The sequence below is a fragment of the Elephas maximus genome, chromosome 25, assembly GCF_024166365.1.
Source record: "Elephas maximus indicus isolate mEleMax1 chromosome 25, mEleMax1 primary haplotype, whole genome shotgun sequence".
Classification (NCBI taxonomy): domain Eukaryota; kingdom Metazoa; phylum Chordata; class Mammalia; order Proboscidea; family Elephantidae; genus Elephas; species Elephas maximus.
The window spans coordinates 15,308,410-15,325,488 of record NC_064843.1 but is presented as its reverse complement, the minus strand read 5'-3'; positions in this window follow the sequence as shown (position 1 = coordinate 15,325,488).

Sequence of the window (17,079 nt, the reverse complement as noted above, 5' to 3'; positions counted from 1 at the left end):
CAGTGCCTCATCTCTAAAATCTACATGATACTGCAAAAACTCAACTACAAAAAGACAAATAACCCAATTAAAAAATGGGCAAAAGATCTAAATAGACACTTCACTAAAGAAGACATTCAGGTAGCTAACAGATATATGAGGAAATGTTCACGATCATTAGCCATTAGAGAAATGCAAATCAAAACTACAATGAGATTTCATCTCACTCCAACAAGGCTGGCATTAATCCAAAAAACACAAAATAATAAATGTAGGAGAGGCTGTGGAGAGATTGGAACACTTCCACATTGCTGGTGGGAATGTCAAATGGTACAACCACTTTGGAAATCAATTTGGTGCTTCCTTAAAAAGCTAGAAATAGAACTACCATATGATCCAGCAATCCCACTCCTTGGGATATATCCTAGAGAAATAAGAGCCTTTACACGAACAGATATATGCACACCCATGTTTATTGCAGCACTGTTTACAATAGCAAAAACATGGAAGCAACCAAGGTGCCCATCAATGGATGAATGGATAAATAAATTATGGTATATTCATACAATGGAATACTACGCATTGAAAAGAACAGTGAGGAATCTGTGAAATATTTCATAACATGGAGGAACCTGGAAGGCATTATGCTGAGTGAAATGAGTCAGTTGCAAAAGGACAAATATTGTATAAGACCACTATTATAGGAACCTGAGAAATACTTTAAACTGAGAAGAAAACATTCCTTTTGTGGTTAGGAGAGAGGGTAGGGAGGGAGGGTAGGAGAGGGGTATTCATTAATTAGATAGTAGAAAAGAACTACTTTAGGTGAAGGGAAAATAGCACACAGTACAGGGGAGGTCAGCACATTTGGACTAAACCAAAAGCAAAGAAGTTTCCTGAATAAACTGAATGCTTCAAAGACCAGCGTAGCAGGGGCAGGGGTCTGGGGACCATGGTTTTAGGGGACATCTAAGTCAATTGGCATAATAAAATCTATTAAGAAAACATTCTGCATCCCACTTTGAAGAGTGGCGTCTGGGGTCTTAAACGCTAGCAAGCAGCCATCTAAGATGCATCAATCAGTTTCAACCCACCTGGATCAAAGGAAAATGAAGAACACCAAGGACACAAGGTGATTACAAGCCCAAGAGACAGAAAGGGTCACATGAGCCAGTGACTACATCATCCTGAGACCAGAAGAACTAGATGGTGCCTGGCTACAACCCATGACTGCCCTGACAGGGAACACAACAGAGAACCCCTGAAGGAGCAGGAGAGCAGTGGGATGCAGACCTCAAATTCTCATAAAAAGACCAGACTTAATGGTCTGACTGAGACTAGAAGGACCCCAGTGGTCATGGCCCCCAGACCTTCTGTTGGCCCAGGGTGGGAACCATTCCCAAAGCCAACTCTTCAGACATGGATTGGACTGGACAATGGGTTGGAGAGGGATGCTGGTGAGGAGTGAGCTTCTTGGATCAGGTGGACACTTGAGACTATGTTGGCATCTCCTGCCTGGAGGGGAGATGAGAGGGTGGCAGGGGTTAGAAGCTGGCAAAAAGGACACGAAAAGAGAGAGTGGAGGGAGAGAGCTTGCTGTCTCGTTAGGGGGAGAGTAATTGGGAGTGTGTAGCAAGGTGTATATGGGTTTTTGTGTGAGAGACTGACTTGATTTGTAAACTTTCACTTAACCCACAATAAAAATTATTAAAAAAAAAAAAGGTCTGTTCGACAACAACAGAAAAGGAAATGGAAGGAACACACAGAGTCACTGTACCAAAAAGAATTGATCAACATTCAACCATTTCAGGAGGTAGCATATGATCAAGAACCAATGGTACTGAAGGAGGAAGTCCAACCTGCACTGAAGGCATTGGCAAAAAAAAAACAAGGCTCCAGGAGTTGACCAAGTACCAGTTGAGATGTTTCAGCAAACAGATGCAATGCTGGAAGCGCTCACCCATCTATGCCAAGAAATTTAGAAGACAGCTACCTGGCCATTTGACTGGAAGAGATCCATATTTGTTTGTGCCTATTCCAAAAAAAGGTGATCCAACAGAACATAGGAATTATTGAACAATGTAATTAATATCGCATGTAAGTAAAACTATGCTGAAATTAATTCAAAAACAGTTGCAGCAGTACATTGATGGGGAACTGCCAGAAATTCAAGCTAGACTCAGAAGAGGACACGGAACCAGGTATACCATTGCTGATGTCAGATGGATCCTGGCTGAAAGCAAAGAATACCAGAAAGATGTGTACCTGTGTTTTATTGACTAAGCAAAGGCATTTGACTGTGGGGGTAATAACAAGTTATGGATAACATCGCAATGAATGGGAATTCTCAGAAGACTTAATTGTACTCATGCAGAAACTATATGTAGACTAAGAGGCAGTTGTTCAAAGAGAACAAAAGGATACTGCATGGTTTAAAATAAGGAAATGTGCATCAGGGTTGTATCCTTTCACCATACTTAATCTGTATGCTGAGCAAGTAATACAAGAACCTGAACTGTATGTAGAAGAACAGGGCATCAGAATTGGAGGAAGACTCATTAACCACCTGCGTTATGCAGATAACAATCTTGTTGAAAGTGAAGAGAACTGGAAGCACTTACTGATGAAGATCAAAGACTACAGCTTTCAGTGTGGATTACACCTCAATGCAAAGAAAACAAATATCCTCACATCTGAACTAATAAGCAACATCATGATAAAAGGATAAAAGATTGAAGTTGTCAAGGATTTCATTTTACCATGGGAGCAGTAGTCAAGATATCAAACGATGTATTGCATTAGGCAAATGGGCTGCAAAAGGCCTTTTCAAAGTGTTAAAAAGCAAGGATGGCACCTTGAGGACTAAGGTGTGCCTGACCCAAGCTGTGATATTTTCAATTACCTCATACGCGTATGACAGCTGGACAATGAATAAGAGAAAAGAAGAATTGATGAATTTGAATTACGTGTGTTGGAGAAGAATATTGAATATAGCATGGACTGCCAAAAGAGCAAACAAATCTGTCTTGGAAGGAGTACAGCCAGAATGCTCCTTAGAAGTGAAGATGGTGAGGCTTTGTCTCATGTACTTTGGACATGCTATCGGGGGGACCAGTCCCTGAATAAGGACATCATACTTGGTAATTTAGAGGGTGAGCACAAAAGAGGAAGACCCACAAGGAGATGGGTTGACACAGTGGCTGCAACAATGGGCTCAGACTTAGCAACAATTGTGAGGATGGTGCAGGACTGGGCAGGGTTTCATTCTGTTGTACACTGGGTCGCTACAAGTCATAACTAACTCGATGGCACCTGACAACAACAACAATACTTGGGCCAAAAAAAATACCTGTGAAATTGACAGTTACACAGTTTCTTTACCTGCACGGTTACTGTTTCCTTATAGCCCAGCCCACAGTAGGAAGCTTATAGTCTGGGGCAGTTGATCAGTCAGTTTCTGCATCAACAAGGCAACGTTAGCCTAATATTTATTGAGACCTCAGGTTGTACTGTACTGCTTCACTAGATCCTGGAAGAAAAGTAATAGAAATCAAGGTTGTTCCTATGATGACTCTGAACTCCGTCCTCTACGTGTATGTCATTTTGTTTTTCATTCTTAGTTATCTAGTGCTGCTGTAACAGAAATACCACAAGTGGGTGGGTTTAACAAACAGAAATATATTCTCTTACCATTTAGGAAGTTAGAAGCTCAAATTCAGGGTGCCAGCTCCAGGGGAAGGCTTTCTCTCTCAGTTGGTTCTGGAGGAAGATCTTTGTCATCAATCTTCCCCAGGTCTAGGAGCTTCGCAGGGCAGGCACCACAGGGCCAAAGGACACGTTCCACTCCTAGCTCTTCTTGCCTGGGGTAGTGAGAGATCTTTCCTCTTTGCTCGATTCTCTCTTTCATGTCTCAAAAGAGATTGACTCAAGATACAACCTAATCCTCTACATTGAGTCCTGTCTCATTAACATAATTGCCCCTATTCCTGCCTCATTAGCTTCATAAGGGTTAGGGTTTTCAACACATAGGAAAATCACATCAGATCACAAAATGGAGGACAACCACATAATACTGGGGATCTTGGCCCAGCCAAGTTGACACATATTTTGGGGGGACACAATTCAATCCATGACATTCCACCCTTTGGCTCCCCAGAATTTATGTCCTTGCCACACGTAAAACACTTTCACTCATCATTTCATCCCCTAAGTCTTAAAGCAACTCCAAGTGCAAATTCCATCCTAGGGCAAAATTTATCTGTGAAGGTTAGGATACAAGTTATCTGCTTCCAAAGTGTAATGATGGAAAAGGCACAAGTAGCCCAAAGAGTGGCTGGTGGATCCAAACTGCCAAAATTTTGATTAGCAGCTGTGGCTCTTAACCACTGCTCCACTAGGGCTGAAAATCCTTTGGGTTAGTTCTGCTCTCTCCTATAGGGTCGCTATGAGTTTGAATCCACTTGATGGCAATGGGTTTGGTTTTTAGTTTGGAATTAGTGCTGTAGCAAATAGCACAGTGAAAGCCCTCAATAAATATGGCTGGCTGACAGAAGGAATCAGAATTTCCTAATATCATTAAAACAAACAAAAAACCCAAACCTGTTGATGTCAAGTCAATTCTGACTCAGAGTGATCCTATAAGACAAAGTAGAACTTCCCTATAGGGTTTCCAAGGAGTGGCTGGTGGATTTGAACCCCTAATCTCTTGGTTAGTCTCCCTAGCTCTCAACTGCTGCACCACCAGGACTCCCAACATCATTAGCCCATTGTCGTTTGATTCTGACTTATAGTGACCCTATAGGACAGAATAGAACATTTCCAAGAGTGGCTGGTAGGTTGGAACCACCGACCTTTTGGTTAGCAGCTGAGTGCTTAACTGCTGAGCCACCAAGCCTCTTGTTTATACATATAAACCCAACCCATTTCTGCATTTATGCATATGTTGTTGTTGTTGTTGTTAGGTGCCATTGAGTCAGTTCTGACTCATGGCAACCCTATGCACAACAGAAGGAAACACTGCCCGGTCCTGAGCCATCCTCACAATCGTTGTTATGCTTGAGCTCATTGTTGCAGCCACTGTGTCAATCCACCTCGTTGAGGGTCTTCCTCTTTTCTGCTGACTCTGTACTCTGCCAAGCATGATATCCTTCTCCAGGGACTGATCCCTCCTGACAACATGTCCAAAGTATGTAAGACGCAGTCTCGCCATCCTTGCTTCTAAGGAGCATTCTGGTTGTACTTCTTCTGAGACAGATTTGTTCGTTCTTTTGGCAGTCCACGGTATATTCAATATTCTTTGCCAACACCACAATTCAAAGGTGTCAACTCTTCTTTGGTCTTCCTTATTCATTGTCCAGCTTTCACAGGCATATGATGTGATTGAAAATACCATGGCTTGGGTCAGGCGCACCTTAGTCTTCAAGGTGACATCTTTGCTCTTCAACACTTTAAAGAGGTCTTTTGCAGCAGGTTTACCCAATGCAATGTGTCTTTTGTTTTCTTGACTGCCGCTTCCATGGCTGTTGATTGTAGATCCAAGTAAAACGAAATCCTTGACAACTTCAATCTTTTCCACGTTTATCATGATGTTGCTCATTGGTCCAGTTGTGAGGATTTTTGTTTTCTTTATGTTGAGGTGCAATCCATACTGAAGGCTGTGGTCTTTGATCTTCATTAGTGAGTGCTTCAAGTCCTCTTCACTTTCAGCAAGCAAGGCTGTGTCATCTGCATAACGCAGGTTGTTAATGAGTCTTCCTCCAATCCTCATGCCCCGTTCTTCATATAGCCCAGCTTCTCGTATTATTTGCTCAGCATATAGATTGAATAGGTATGGTGAAAGAATACAACCCTGACACACACCTTTCCTGAATTTAAACCAATCAGCATCCCCTTGTTCTGTCCGAACAACTGCCTCTTGATCTATGTAAAGATTCCTCATGAGTACAATTAAGCGTTCTGGAATTCCCATTCTTTGCAATGTTATCCATAATTTGTTATGATCCACACAGTCGAATGCCTTTGCATAGTCAATAAAACACAGATAAACATCCTTCTGGTATTCTCTGCTTTCAGCCAGGATCCATCTGACATCAGCAATAAATTAAAATAAAGCCCCCACAGTACAAGAAACTGGCAGACACATGGGGGATCTATACATATACTGAAACAAAAACCAAACCTATTGCCATTGAGTTGATTACGACTCACAGCGACCCTACAGCACAGAGTAGAACTGCCCCCTGCCCCATAGGGTTTCCAAGGAGTGGCTGGTGAATTCAGACTGCCTACCTTTTGGTTAGTAGTCATATCTCTTAACCACCATGCCAGGGCTCTATGCATATAGACATATATAAATGTTTTACAAACTTGGTATTATTTAGTATATGGTTGTTTCTTTCTTCTTTACTGAACATTGCTTCACAAACATTTTACAATATTTATAAAAATCCTTTGAACCTAATTTTCATGTCTATAAAATATTCCTTCAGGAAGTTGTGAAATTATTGATGGGGTTGCTATGAGTCAAAATTGACACGATAGCAGTGAGGTTATATGAAAATTGCTTTCAACTGTAAGTGGAGATTGTAATAAGATTATGCCTATCTTGGATTCCTCTGAAGTCAGAGCCTGAGACAGGGACTTGGGTGGAGGTCATTTATTTGGGTAGTTTCACTTTACAGTTGAGGAAACTGAGGCTCATGGAAATTTAGTCCAAGTTCACAATGTTGGTAGGGAACAGAGCCAGGGGCCAAGCATAGTTCTGGGAGGAATTAAAATCTGTGCATTCACCTGGGTAGTCCGTGGGTAGCACAGAGTCCTGGTGACGTAGCGGTTATGCGCTTGGCTGCTAACCAAGAAGTCAGCAGTTCGAATCCACCAGCTGCTCCTTGGAAACCTTATGGGATAGTTCTACTCTGTCTTATAGGGTCGATATGAGTTGGAATCGGCTCTATGGCAGTAGGTTTTGGTTTTGGCTCTGGGTAGTATAAAGTTAATAATGTCAGCTGCTAAGTGAAAATTTGAATGCACCTTAGAAAAAAGGCCTGGAGATCTACTTCTGAAAAATCAGCCATTGAAAACTCTATGGTACATAATTGTACTGTGATACACATGGGATCACCATGAGTTAGAATCAACTTGATTGCGACTGACGGTAATTTATTCGGGGGATGGATCCTGCAGCTGACATCCAAGGCCAAAGGACTGTGACACAGAGCACCAGCAGCACCTGTTACAGATTGTCATGTGGATCCAATGAGATCAAGCTTACAAAGCCTGGTACCTATTAAGTGCTCAAAAAATGCCACAGTATACCAGCTCAACACTGCTTTGGCCAGCTTCAATGCTGAGAATTTTTGAGAATCACAACAACACTGTTGAATCTCTTCCACCTCTGCATTCTCTCTCTTCCCTTTTCCCATAGTCACAAAAATAAGATATTTTTGTTGTTATTGGCGTGATGGTAGAAGCAGGCCTGATTAGATGTGGGAGATGTAATCAAAGTTCAGAGAATAAATGGTTATAAGTCCTTTTGATCTTCTCTCCAACATGCCATTTTTAGCTGAGAAAGAGTGTCAAGAGAATACGGAATGTAGATGATTACCTACCTACCTACCTACCTACATCTATCTACACACAAATTAATCTTTCTTTTTTTCTTCCGTAATTACCTAGTAAGAGTGAAAACTATAAATGGTTGTTGTCAGCAGAGATGTGTATCTTCCAAGATTTTGTTCTGTGACTTGAAGCCAGCCTTGCTATTATAAATGCGTCACTATGATTGCGCTGACTTAGCCTGGCAGTTATGACTGTTACTCAGAGCAAGGTACCTCTCAGCCAAGACCCAACGAGCTTGCCCAATTGTTGCAAATCTTTTATTATCAGAGCTCATTGGCCTTCCTCACATTGTTGTGCTTTCATGCAATATTTTAATATATTAACTATAAATCCAAGGATCAACAAAAAAATTGAAGTCAGGGAGTCATGGAATAGTCATTTATCAAGGGCTTTGGCTCAGTGACTTGAAACCAAAGTATAAGAAAAACAAAAACACTGAGGTTAAAGAGGTGGCCAAAATGCCTGCAGGTTAAGTGAAACTGAATTAAGGAAAACAGAAGTCCTATCTAATCTGTGCAGAACTTCAGCAGAAATTACATGCTTTCTAAAAGAAGCTTCTTCTCTACTGAGACTTTTAATTAGGAGAGTATATTTTGGCTGCTTTTCTTGTCTTAATCTGAGAAAGATGAATTTCACAATCATATGCTTAATGATAATAAATCCATTGCCTTTTCTGACAGAGGTGCTTCAATTATGAGGATTCTATAAATGTGTTTTAATACCAGTATTTAGTGTTTGGAAGTGGGGTCGCTAAACTGGTAGGTGGGATATAAGCTTGGAATTGCTGGCAAATTTACTGTCTCTACATAGTAAGAGCCTGCTTGAGAATAAAGCCAATACAAGCAAAGCAAAATGGAGAGAAATAATTCTGATGGCACCAAACAAGCTGCTGGATACAACCATGCCTGTATGAGCCAGTAAACTCTAGTTTATGCTTAAGCCATTTTAAGCTGTATTTCTGTCATTTGTGATCAAGAGTCCTTACTAATACATTTCCTCAACACACTGCCTGGTCTTATCATGTTTAACACCTAAATCATCTAACTCAGCCTGAAAAGTCAAATTTCTTAGAAAAAGGGTGATGAATCTGTGCTGTTTGAATGTGTTCTTTCATTTAAAAAAAATTCACCAGAAGTTTTAATTTAAATAATATATTTATAACTTTCATGAATACTTGAAAGAACATATATTTTGCATGATTAAAAGTAATATAATCAGTGTCAAGGTTATTCCTTAATAGCAGTGGTGAATTTGTCAATTTATTTAGTATTTTAATTATTTCTCTACCTAGCCATTTTCCTTAGCCATAGCAATGTTACAAAAAATATTAAAAGTACAAAAATTCAGGAAAATAACAAAACCTAAAGTCTTTGGGAAAGACTCCTTTTCCAAATTGTTCCTTCCCATTAACGTAAACATACTGCCCCATAAGTTTTCTGTCCAATCTTTTGAGTTGCTATTGTCAATTTGATCCCATATAGATATCTTACAAAGCACAATGCTCAAAGCAGACATTCTTTACTAGTTAAGTTTTAAGAAGACTTTGGGGGATATTTTTGATTTAAGGTTTAAAGATTATCTCAGGGCGATAATTTCAGGGGTTATTCTAGCCTCCATGTCTCCAGACAGTCTGGAGTCCATCAGAATTTGAAATTATGTTCTACATTTCCCCCCTTTTGATCAGGATTCTTCTGTAGAATCTTTGATCAAAACGTTCAGTAATGGCAGCCAGGTGTTATCCAATTCTGGTCTCATGGTGAAGGAGGCAGTTCTTTATGGAGGTTAACATTGCTTTTAATATTAAAAGAATACAGAAAATTTCACTTAAACATCTGAGCTTCTCATTAAAAATAAAGACTGGCATATAATAAATCCAATCCAGTAGAACAATTTAAGGTAGAGGTGGGGGGCAAGGGAGGAAAGAGTGAAGGTAGTGATATCACAAAGCATCAGCTTATCTGATGTGATTCAGGAGAAGGTTTTGGAAGTACCTGGAGGAACAGATGGACCAGTTGTGATTCAAGAAGATCTTTCCTGAATATAATTTTTCTTACCCTGCACTGAATAAATATTGGGTTTACAATGAGGCCGAGGTTATCACACACACTTATTTGGAATCCTGAATATACCTATGCTGTAAAGGTAACCTAATTGCAGAAACCCTAGCAAAGAGACCATCAAAAACAACAAAGACAAAAAAAAAAAACCCCCAAACACCCACATTAAAACAAACCCAAAGAGATGTGCAGAACACTCTAAAAAGTCTTTACGGCAATTTTAATGTCCCTAGAGGCAAGACCAACATCTGCTGCTTGTCTCGGTGATTCTGAAGTCATCTCTAGAAAGATAAAACTTGAAAATAATCCTATTTCAGCAGGGTAATTTACATTTTACCGATGCTGTTCAGGAGAGACCATGGATCAGGGCAAGGTCAGGTGATGGAGGAGCACAGAGATGGGACCAAGTTACCCAAACCTACTAAGCATACGTTATTCGTCATTCTTTTTCTCTGAAAACTGAGACAAGGAAGCTTAGTTGTTTGTAAACAACCGTCTCCATGACCCACCTCCACTTGTATTGTCCTCTAGTAGTTTCCAAATATTAGTCCTAGTTATGCTTCTCCCATACCCCATTAAAGTCCTTTAGGAAAGGAAAGGAGGAGAGATTAGGCAGTGTGTGATCTCAGGTGTGGACAGTGAAAAGTGATATGTAGGCATAAAGTATCTTCTATCGAAGGAAGGGTCATTGGTGGCTCAGTGGTAGAATTCTTGCCTTCTATCCTGGAGGCCCCGGTTCAATTCCCAGTCAATGCTCCTTGCGTGCAGCCACCACCTGTCTGTCACTGGAGGTTTGTGTTTTGCTATGATGCTGAACAGGTTTCAGCAGAGCTTCCAGATTAAGACAGACTAGGAATAAAGACGTGATGATCTACTTCTGAAAATCAGACAATGAAAACCCTATGGGTCAGAAAGATCAGATCTTCAACACGCCGTGGGGGTGGTGCAGGAGTGGGCACAGTTTTGTTTCTTTGTGCATGAGGTCACCATGAGTCAGAGGCTGACTTGAAGGCACAAAATCAAAAGCATGTTTCGGAGTTCTTGCAGCTTTGTTCTGTAGTTCATACCTTAATGGACACTGGTTGTTTAGAGATTGCTTTCTGGAGTTGTCGCTGTGCTAGGCTATAAGATTAGCTCTTTGGTTGTGGTGCTTGATTTAATTAATTCGAACAAGTAGATGTTGAAATTGGGTGATAGGTTGACTAACTTGATCAACTTGAATGTTTTGGTAGCATACAACGATGATGTTAATGGACAAAGTTTTGAAAAAGAAAGAATCAGACTGTTACAAATATAAAATGAAGATGTGTCAAGGATTTTATTTCACTTATAAATTAATGAGTAAACCAATTCGATGTTACAACTAATTCAAAGGAGAATCCCAACTGCAGGAAATATTTAAGCCCCTCAGAAATGTTGAAATGAATTTGCTGAATAGATACAAAACTGCTAAAACTAGCCAATAACCGGAGAGCAATAACTAAGGCACAGTTTGCATTTTTAAGGACAAGAATCATTTATCAATTTACAGAGTTGTAAAATAGCTCAAAGACAATAAAAGGCTAAAATAAAACTGGATGGGTGAGCTAGATAGGACACCCAGTGTCTTAGTTATCTAGTGCTGCTATAACAGAAATACCACAAGTTTAAAAAACATAAACTTATTCTCTCACACTCTAAAAGGCTAGAAGTCTGAATTCAGGGCTCCACCTCCAGGGGAACGCCTTTTTTCTCTGCTCTGGGGGTAGGTCCTTGTCATCAATCTTCCCCTGGTCTAGGAGCTTCTCAGTGCAGGGACCTTGGGTCTAAAGGACATGCTTCACTCCTGGCTGTTCTTGCTTAATGGTAGTGAGGTCCCTCCCTCTTCTCTTTGCTGGCTTCTCTTGTACCTGTGAAGAGATTTACTTAAGATACAATCTAATTCTGTAGAATGTGTACTGCCTCATTAACATAGCTGCCTCTAATCCTGCCTCATTAACATCACAGAGGTTAGGATTTATAACTCATAGAGCCTCATTAACATAGCTGCCTCTAATCCTGCCTCATTAACATCACAGAGGTTAGGATTTATAACTCATAGAACGATCACATCAGATCACAAAATGGAGGACCACCACACGATACTGGGAATCATGACCTAGGAAAGTCAACACATATTTTTGGGGGACACAATTCAATTCATAATACCCAGTAATCTCTCATCCTTCCATTTTAAAATCTTTCTCAATATTTCCTAACAATGTCTCAGCATGACATGGACCGCTCATGGGAAGTGTTGGCTTGCTCTCATATTCAGAATGAAATTCCAACTCCTTGGCCACAAAGTCCTCATGATGTGGGCCCTTCCTGCTCTCTTACTTTATCTTGAATACCTTCACACTTCTTTCTCTGTCACTCACTCATTTGCTCACTTTTTTTTTTTTTTTTACTTGAATGTATCAGAAACCCTCCAGAAGCAGAGCATTTGAAATAGTTGTCTTCTTCACCTGGAAAACTCTGCCTCCATATTTACAGGTTTTAACTCAAATATCACTTCTTTGGAGACACCTTTATGTGAACATCCAATCTCAGATATTCCCTTTGTCTTTCTCTCTCATATTATCGGGCTTTACCCTCTTCATAGCACTTGTCGTTATATAGTTACCTTGCATATATAATTTTACAAATTACAATTTTACACCTTGTCCATCTCCCCCCACTGTAGGCTCAACGAGGGCCGTGAATTTGCCTTATTTGCTGCTGTAGCCCAGGTCCCTGGGACAATGTCTAGCACATAGAAGCTTCTCTCTAAACATTTTGTACATCTCACAAATTTATTCTTCGTAAATTCATTTGTGCAATAGGTTATTAATTAAGATAACTTCAGACAGCCCTGGCTATTGTAGATATAACTCTCAAATCTTAGTGACTTAACACAGTAAAAAATTATGTCTTTTAATAGTCCAGGGAAAGTGTCCTGGTTGATGGCTCTTGTCCAAATCCTGGATTCAGGTATCTAGGATCCTTGCATCTTGTGGTCCTGCTTTATGTAATACCTGGCTCTGAAGGTTGCTCTGCTCATCCACATCCAGCCACAGAAAGGAAGGAGCATAGGGGGAGGAGATTATGGGTAGACCTGGAACCAGTACCTATCACCCTCTCCACATTCCACTGGCCAGAACACAGTCATGTGGCCATGCCTCCCTGCAAACAAGAGAGAACTCTGCCCTAGCCATGTACCGAGAAAGAAGAGAAAATGTGCCTGGTGTTGTGCTAGGAATGGGGACACAGCTGTGAACAAGTGAATATTCTCAGGGGAATGACAACTTTCATTTAGTTTTGGACGGTAATACTTATCAAAAGATTTTAAAGAGGAGTTCCACCTTGTTGAAAAGCTCAAAGGGAATATAGAGCAAGAGGCTGCAATTTAATATTTGAAAACAATATTTTCCATCCAATTCTAAACAATGGATTTGAAAGAAGGTATAGCAGAGGGAATTTGAAGGCAGGAATATACTGGATAACAGCAGCTCTTTGCTCTGAAAGCTGAAACCAAGTATAATGTTTTCAAAAAGATATTTCAGGTAAAGGTGAACTTTTAGACCTGAAATACCTGAATTACATTCTCTTTGCTGTTTGTAGAGACTCTTAACTCCATAATGATAATTGAACCTGATGAGATGCAAATACTCATTTTAGCTTATGTAAAAATTTGATTTTACAGACTCAAGTGCTTTCAGAATTTCCTATGACAATAACATGAGTGTTTTGCTTTTTTGTTTCTTTTCTTAGCATCTATTTAGACAGAACATTAGTAAAGAATCTTGTCAGTAGAAACACATTAATCCGATTAATTTTTAGTTCTTTAGGACATTTTCTTTGCTTCAAGAGAAAGTACATGCATCCACTCAATATGGATGTACCATGGCAAATTAGCATTTATCCTTTGTTCAACGCTCACAGTCGGCAAAGTGTAATCAGGTATTAACCACACTTGTTCTTCCCATAGAGTGTAATTTTAATGTCTTGCAATTTGAAGACTTAAAAAAGAAAGCACACCAAGGCAAATCATTCCTTTCAAAATCCAATAATAGAATTTGCCATGAAGGTCAAAATTATCTAGGAAAGAGAGAGCTTATTCATGTGTATAAACTAAAAGTGGGCTGAGGGTTAATACTTAGGCTTAGTGAAATATTGACTTTTGGTTCCTGGGTTTTTATAGATGATTAAAGAAATCAGCCTACAGAAGGATTTATTTTACTCAGACCTTGCTTGGGGAAGCAACACAGCAACCTGGCCAAGCCTTACTATTCAGTATCGATCGAGCCTATAGATTTTGGTTTGACTATCTTGAAATGCTTGAAAAATAATATTCTTAAAGCTGGTCATTGGAATCCCTTGGGGTTGTAGCTACTTTGTAGTTAGCAACAAGAAGGTGGACCATGTCAAATAGAGAGTGATAGCGTGGGTCCTCTCTTCTAAGGCGCCTGTAAATGTATTAGTTATCCACTGCTACAAAACAAATTACTCCAAAGTGGCAGCTGGAAACAACGAACAGTTATTTTCTCGCACGGTTTTTAGGGTCAGGAGTTCAGAGGCAGCTCGGCTGGGTGGTTCTGGGTTGAGGTCTTTCTTGAGATTGCCATTAAGATGTCAGCTGGGGCTGCAAGGCTTAACAGGGACTGGAGAATACACTTCCAGTAAAGCGCACTCACGTGGTGCTGGTTGCTGGCAGGTGGCTCAGTTCTTCAGCGGCCTCCTTGGGCTGCTTAAGCGTTCTTGTGCTATTACAGCTGGCTTCTACCAGAAAAGTGACCCAAGAGCGCAAGATGGTAGCCACAATGTCTTTTATGACTTAGCTTTGGAAATCATGCTCTGTTTTTTTCAGCATAGAGAGCCCTATTCAATGTACCAAGTGTGACATAAAGGAAGGCAAGGATCACTGGGGACCACTTGGAGGCTGTTGTTGCTGTTGTTAGTTGGCTACCACAATAAGTTTCTTGTGAAAAAATTAGAAACCATACCATAATTTTAAGGATTCTTAAAATGGTTAAAAAAAAAAGTCCAATAAACAAAAAGCCCCAACAACTTCAAAGAAGTATAGCATTTATGCATCTAAGAGCAAACTGGTTATTATGAGATAAGCTCTTAATTGATCTTGAAATGCACCAATCCACAGACCTACTAGAAACAATGATTGGTTTTAAATAGTTAATGTGCTGGCTCAGAAAATCAAGTATTTAATTCTGACAGGGAGAATAAAACAGTAAACAGTCGCCTTATGGTTTTCTCTGGAATGCATTGGTTAATCTGTACCATACAGCATTCTCAATTGGTGAGCATTCAGGAAGCTATTCGATTTTCTAGAGAGGTGGTAAATTACTGCTACAGTCTAATTCTCAAGAAGGTTGTTGGTTACAGGACTGTCTCAAAAGTTTTCCACGTTCAGCATTTGAAATGATATTTTTTGGAGCGTTTTAATGTGGAGTTTGTTGAATTACCTGCAGGTTATTTGTGCATTCTGAACATGGAACCAGTAGGTGTGGATAAGATCAAAAGATGCAGTTATTCATGGGTCATTATTCTCTCTATTTGCTGCTGTAATAAATCCCCTAGTTTGCCTTAGATTAATTAAACCTAGAGTCATGGACTTCGTTTCAAACTATGGTCCTGGATGAATCACTAAACCTTTCCAAGTCTCAGTTTCTTCATATCTGATGTTCATTCATTTTTATGCACTCCACAAATATTTATTAGTGCCTGCAGTACGTCGTCCCCTGTTCTTGAAACTGTGGATACAATAATGAACAGGAGAGACTTGATCTCTTCTCTCATGGTGTTCCATTTCAGTGGAAAAACCAAAAACAAACAAAACAAAACAAACTCAGTGCCATCGAGTCGATTCTGACTCATAGAGACCCTATAGGACAGAGTAGAACTGCCCCATAGAGTTTCCAAGGAGCTCCTGGCGGACTTGAACTGCCGACCCTTTGGTTAGCAGCTGTAGCACTTAACCACGACACCACCAGTGGAGCGAACATAAAATAAGCACATAGACCTGCTGTGTGACAGATGCTGATAAGAGCTATGAAGAAACATTAGAAGGGTAATGGGAAGCACAATTTTAGAGCAGAAATTAGGGAAGGCTGTGGGAGAAAGATGTGGCAGTCTGCTTCGGTAAGGATTTACAGCCTTGGAAACCCTATGGGGCAGTGCTACTCTGTCCTATAGGGTCACTATGAGTTGGAATCAACTCAGTGGCAATGGGTTTGGTTTTAACCTGTTGAGAGAAGAGACCTAGAAGAAGAAAGGCATGGGGCCATGCAGCAATTGGGGAGAAGAGTGTTTATGACAAAGGGATAGTAGGTACAGGACCCCGAGGTTGGTCCTTAAAGTGCTTGAGGAACAGATGGACTGCAGTGAACACAAACCAAAGGAGCAATGGAAGAGGAGACAGAAGAGATCAGAGAGGGAGCTGGGGACAAGATCACGAGGTCCTTTTGTGTTTCCTCGTAAGGTTTTGGATTTTATTCTGAGTGAAATGAGAAGCCACTGAAGGATTTTGAACAGAGAAGTGACATGATCTGACTTAGATTATCAAAGGATCGCTGTGGATGTTGTTGTTGTTGTGAGGTGCCGTTGAGTCGGTTCCAACTCATAGAGACCCTATATACAACAGAATGGAACATTGTCCAGTCCTGCACCATCCTCACAATCATTGTTATGCTTGAACCCAAGTTGCAGCCACTGTGTCAGTCCATCTCATTGTGGGTATTCCTCTTTTTTGCTGACCCTTTACTTTACCAAGCATCAAGTGAGGATGAATTCAGCTGGTCAGTGGATGGAACAACACTCATGAATTGTTGTTTTTAGCTGTTGTCAAGTCAGCTCTGACTCATGATGACCCCATATAAAACAGAATTAAACATTGCCCCATCCGGCACCATCTTCACAATTGTTGGTATGCTTGAGTCCATTGTTGTGGCCACTGTGTATTTTGAGTGCCTTCCAAACTAGGGGGCTCACCTTCTACCACTATGTCAGACAACATTCTGTAGTGATCCATAGGGGTTTTATCGGCTAATTTGCAGAAGTAGATCTCCAGGCCTTTCTTCCTAGTCTGTCTTAGTCTGGATGCTCTACTGAAAACTACCATGGGTGACCCTGCTGGTATTTGAAATACTGTTGGTATAGCTTCCAGTATCATAGCAACATGCAAACTACCACAGTACGATAAACTGACAAATGGATGGTGGACTCTTGCTTCAGACTTGGTGAAAGATAATGGTGAGTCTGTCTGGGTGGTGGTGGTGTGTGGGGTGGGGAGCAATGGTTGCAGTCTGGATACCTTTTGAAGGTACTGCCTATTGATCTCCCAGATTTGCCAAGACCATTAAGATATGGTAAGATAGGTACATAAGAACACTTTGCGTTGTGGGCTAGAAAG